A 6,258-nucleotide genomic window follows, 5' to 3' on the forward strand; every position below is an offset into this window, starting at 1 on the left:
TTCTATAAACTGAATGCAAGCATGATTGTGACACAACTCTAATGGACAACCAGTGCCCATATAACCAGACCTTTATGAGGCTAAAATTCAAGAAGAATAGATCAATCCAAACCTCTGCTCCCAGACAAAACCAGCGGTTCTGTCAATGATATAAAGCCAGGGTGAAGTCCTCACTTGGTGAAGCCCTCATCTCTCTCAAAAACCATGAGCAATTTTATCAAGTGCTTTCTGGGCCAATATATATAATGTAAATCAGCCTTCCAGGCCACTGAACAGTATTTTGACTATTTGGCCACCAAGCAGTGCTCCCTGATTTTAAAATCACGCTGCTTAGCCAAATGTTTCCATGTCTGTAGAAAAATTAATATCTCCCCTTCAGGAGAGGAGTTATAATTCACAGGTCAGCCCTGACAACAGCATGAGCTAATTAACCAACCTTGGAAACAAAATAGAGCCGTTTTTATTTTATTTTAAACCTGTTTAATAAAATGATATGCATAGCTACTCAGGCAGTAGCCACTGCCAGGAAATTATTGTGAACATAAATTAGCAACATAGTTTGTCTAACTCAGAGGTAAGCAAGTTCTCTGATTGATTTGTTTTTTAAAACAGAAACCAAAGTCATCAAGGCAAAAATTACATGCAAAAATGCTGAGACATTCATACAGAGGCAGAAAAGTAAAGTTTAGGGAAATTAAGGGAACAGACCGTAAGGTTGGGTTCAAGTCACAGGTCCCAAATTTGATGTAAATGAAGAGTAAATTCCACATCAGAAAACACTCAAATCTCCTCAGAGGCACCAATTCTATCTGCCCGTGTGTGTGAGCAAGGCAAGCACTCCCAGCAGGAATGCCTTCATCACTTAGGGGCCCAGTACAAAGTGAAAATACAGGGCCTCTGATGCATAACCTAAGACTTTCAAAAAGGTTGCAACAGAGTATGAAACCAAACACAAGGCCCTTCTAAACACAAGACCCTGTGTGACCACATGGGTTTTACTGTCTCTAGGTTTCAATTTTTTTCATCAGTGAAATGGGAAAAAAAAAATGCCATTTGTCTTGCCTCCTTCATAGGCTATTTGGGATGATGGATTGAGATATCTGTAAAAAAAAAAATGCTTTGCAAATTTGAAAGAGGCCACAGAGAGTCTGGAAACACAAGCAGACGGTTTCCTGGATACCTCCTGCCCTCTTCCAGGAATTTAATAAAGGTTAGCCAAATACCTCACCTATATGGAGCACTTTATAAATCACACAATTGAGATGGAGCCCATTCTTTAAAAATTTCCACTGAATTCAAAGAAACCCGTTGACTAAATGCAGTGTGGTTTCTTGGATTGAATCCTGGAACAGAAAAGGAAGAGTAGTGGGGGAATTGGTGGAAACCCATAAAAGCTCTAGGGTTTAGTTACTAGTAACATGCCGCTGTTAATTTCTCAGTTTTGACTAATGTAGGATGCTAACATTGGGGGAAGCCGGGTGAAGGCTGTGCAGGAACCCTCTGTGCTAGCTTTGCAACTCTTTTGTAAATCTAAAATTATTCCAAACTAAGAAGTCTATGTAAAAAATGAAACTAGTCTAGTTTGACTGACTGGGAGGAAGTGATTCTTACTTGAAGGCAAAAATAACAAATTAGCTTCTGTATTAAAATGTGGAAGCCTATCCTAAGTTCCCTAGACAATCATTTTAAGTTATATAGACCTAAATAGATACACACATGTGTACATACATGGAAAGGGGACAGGGGAGGAAAAAGACTGGAGAAATAAGAATAACTTGAACATTTTGTGGCATGTACACAGTAGTCTACATATTTCTAGTTTATTCAAAGGTTCTACTTTCATACCAGAATCTTCTTCCTTGAGCAGGCATTACTCCATGTTCTTTTCATACTAATATTTTTTTTTCTGGTTGCAAGATTAATTCATGCTTGTTCTAGAAAATACATAAAAATGCAACCCTCCCCTCCTAAAAAAAGTATCTATAATCCTATCACTGAGAAGTAAACATGATCAGCACTTTGCCTCATTTTTACCACTCTCTTGGTGTGTATGTGAACATAAGCTATATTTAGAATGATGGAAGCCATTGTATTTAAGCCAGCATTTCCAAGATTTTGTTCCATGGAACATTGGGATCTATGAACAAAACATTGGGGAACACAGCAGACCACCTTCTCCCTCTGAGAGACCCACTCTGCAAAGTAGCATAGAGAAAGCTGTGAGGAGTCCTGCAGGTTTCTCAATGTATGTATTCTATTATTAGCCCACAGAATTCTCCTTGGGAAGCTCTGGTATAAATAGTTTGGTTCCAGGTATTTTTCACTTAACAAGATGTTAGGAGTATTTTCTCATGTTACTAAAAATTAATTGCAAATATTTAAGTTTTTAAATTTATTTTTATTGAAGTATAGTTGATTTACAACATTGTGTTAATTTCTGCTACACAGCAAAGTGATTCAGTTATACACGTACATGTACATTCTTTTTTATATTCTTTCCCACTATGGTTTATCCCAGGATATTGAATATAGTTCCCTGTTATAGTATTAACAGTATTCGCTGTTATAGCTATTATATAGTAAGACCTTACTGTTTATCCTTTCTATTAATAAATGTAATAGCTTGCTTCTACCAATCCCAAACCCCAAGTCCGTCCCTCCCCAACCTCTTCCCTCTTGGTAACCACAAATCTTTTCTCTATGTCTGTGAGTCTTTTTCTGTTTCATGCATGCTAAGTCACTTCAGTCATGTCCAACTCTGTGCAACCCCATGGACTGTAGCCCACCACGCTCCTCTGTCCATGGGATTCCAGGCAAGTCTACTGGAGTGGGTTGTCATGCCCTCTTCCAGGGGATCTTCCCAACCCAGGGATCAAACCCAGGTCTCTTATGTCCCCTGCATTGGCAGGCGGGTTCTTTACCACTAGCACCACCTGGGAAGCCATAAGTTCATTTGTGTCATATTTTAGATTTCATATATAAGTGATATCATATGGTATTTGTCTTCTCTTTCTGGCTTACTTCACTTAGTATGATAATCTCTAGTTGCATCCAGTAACTATCATTTTAATGGCTACAAATATTACATCATATGAGCATATTATTATTTATTATACCAGCAGTCATCAAAAAATTACCAAAAAAAGAGCCAGATAGAAAATATTTGAGACTTTGCAGGCCTTGCCGGCATCTGTCCACTGATTCAAGTCTGCCACTAAAGCATGAAACCGTCATAGACCCCACACAAACAGGTGGGCTGTGTTCCAACAAAACTTTCATATAATTTTCATGTCGTGAATATTACTCTTCTTTGAATTTTTGTCAACCATTTAAAAATGGCAGACTCGTGGTTGCCAAAGGGAAGGGGGTGAAAAAGGGATGGATTAAGAGTTTGGGATTAGCAGATACAAGATACTATATATAAAATAGATGACAAGGTTCTACTGTATTGCACAGAGAACTATATTCAATATCCTGTAATAAACCATAATGGAAAATATGAAAAAGAATATATATGCATAACTGAATCACTTTGCTGTACACTAGAAACTAACACAACGTTGTTAATCAACTATACTTCAATTAAAAAGAATAAATTAAAAAGTCAGAAAATATTCTTAGCTCACAGACTGCACAAAAACAGGTGATGGGCCATATTTCGCCCATAGCCCATAGTATGCCCACCCATGATTTTTCCCTAAAAAAAAGTACTATACTAGGTATTTGGAGAAATAAATCGTTGTCTGAACTTTTGATCAATTCCTTTGGATATATTCCTAATAAATTCACAAACCTAAACAACTAAGCTGGGGAATATGAATATCAGGTTCCAAAAGCATTTTGCTAAGTTGTTCCATAGAAAAGAAGTACAGTGCTCAACAGCAGTGTTTTTGTCTCATCATAACCATGCTAGTTTTTACTATTATCATTTTTTACCTTCTGGCAATTTGATAAATAAAAATTAGTATCATGTCTTATGATACATTTCTCTGATCACTAGTGAGGCTACACAATTTTTCATGTTCACTGACCCTGTGTGTTTCCTCATTTGTGATGTATCTGCTGTGCACCCTTATCTCATTTGTTACTTTGTATTCTTTGTCTGTTGAGGTTGTTTGTTAAAGTCATAGGAATTCTTTATATTAACTTCTTATTCCTGGCAAATATTTTCCTAATTTGTTGAGTTTTTTATTTGATTTTGATGTTTTCGTTGTAGAGATAATTTTACATTTTATAGGTGAATTATAGATTGACTATAGATTGATATAGATTTATAACTCTGCTCATTTATCCACTTTGGTTTCTTTCTTTGCTTTTATGAATCAAAGTCATTATCTACTTAGAGATCACTTGGAAATGAAATTTTCTTCTGAATTTTATTATACTTTCATGTCTTATCATATCTTCGTATCATATTCATAACTCTTCATGTAACCTGATACTTATTTTTAGTGTGTAGTATAAGGTGAGGTCCTAGACTGTTTTCTTTCCAATTTTTTTTTCTGATTTGACTTTTCTATTATCATACCCACCCCTCTGTCACTTATTTGTGAATATTCTTTTCTCTTATATAAGTACTGTGACCTAAATAAGCTTAAAAATAGGATGTAATATGAGGTTAAATATGGGAGGTGGGAGTGCGTTTCTAAGCCATCCCTTTTATCTGGCTATTCTTTCTTACACCAGCTCAACACTACCATGATTTTAGCAGACATTTGAGCATCTGTTACTATTAAAATGTATGATAAAATACGACTCCAAATTCTTTATTCTCAGAAGAAATTAAAGGGCATCTTGGGAGTATTTATATGAGGCAATATAATTATATGACTGAATAATCTCAGCAGAAACCACACTCAGATACTTAACATCAAGTTTCAAAAAGATCCAAATGCAAACCAAAAAAAAAAAATTATATGAAAGTAAGAGTGACAGAAGCACTCTGTCTTGGAACAAATTGTCTTTCCATTTCCTTTGGGCCTATAGATAAGCTCAGCCAATTCTTAATTCTTCTGGTTAAATCTGCTACCAAAATGCGGCTAGAACTCATCAATCTCTTATTGGCCATAATTTTAGCCTTGTGTCCAACCCAATGCATTAGCAGAATCTTAACAGAAAGTGTGCTTTGTGTAAACAGCATCTCTCACTTCCGTCTCTAGCCGTCTTCCTTGGGTAAATTGTAAACACTGAGATCCTCAGTGTGTCACAGGGGGAAGAAACACAGCAGCTACAGCTCAGATAACTTACCTAGAGTTAGACATCCTGGTGTGCGAAGTCAAGTGTGCCTTAGGAAGCATCACTACAAACAAAGCTAGTAGAGGTGATGGTATTCCAGTTGAGCTCTTTCAAATCCTAAGAGATAATGCTGTGAAAGTGCTGCACTCAATATGCCAGCAAATTTGGAAAACTCAGCAGTGGCCACAGGACTGGAAAAGATCAGTTTTCAATCCAATCCCAAAGAAAGGCAATGCCAAAGAATGTTCAAACTACTGAACAATTGCACTCATCTCACATGCTAGTAAAGTAATGCTCAAATTTCTCCAAGCTAAACTTCAACAGTACATGAACCGAGAAATTCCAGATGTTCAAGCTGGATTTAGAAAAGGCAGAGGAACCAGAGATCAAATTGCCAACATCTGTTGGATCATCTAAAAAGCAAGAGAATTCCAGAAAAACATCTGCTTCATTGATTACGCCAAAGCCTTTGACTGTGTGGATCACAACAAACTGTGGAAAATTCTGAAAGAGATGGGAATACCAGAACTCCTTACCTGCCTCCTGAGAAATCTGTATGCAGGTCAGGAAGCAACAGTTAGAACCAGATATGGAGCAACAGACTGGTTCCAAATTGGGATAGGAGTACATCAAGGCTGCATATTGTCACCCTGTTTATTTAACTTATATGCAGAGTACATCATGTGAAATGCCAGGATGGATGAAGCACAAGACGGAATCAAGATTGCCGGGAGAAATATCATAACCTCAGATGTGCAGATGACACCACCCTTATGGCATAAAGCAAAGAAGAACTAAAGAACCTCTTGATGAAGGAGAAAGAGGAGAGTGAAAAAGCTGGCTTAAAACTCAACATTCAAAAAACAAAGATCATGGCATCTGGTCCCATCATTTCATGGCAAATAGATGGGGAAACAATGGAAACAGTGACAGACTTTGTTTTCTTGGACTCCAAAATCACTGCAGATGGTGATTGCAGCCAGGAAATTAAAAGACACTTGCTCCTTGGAAGAAAAGCTATGA

This window comes from Oryx dammah, unplaced genomic scaffold (assembly GCF_014754425.2).
Source record: "Oryx dammah isolate SB20612 unplaced genomic scaffold, SCBI_Odam_1.1 HiC_scaffold_23, whole genome shotgun sequence".
Lineage (NCBI taxonomy): Eukaryota > Metazoa > Chordata > Mammalia > Artiodactyla > Bovidae > Oryx > Oryx dammah.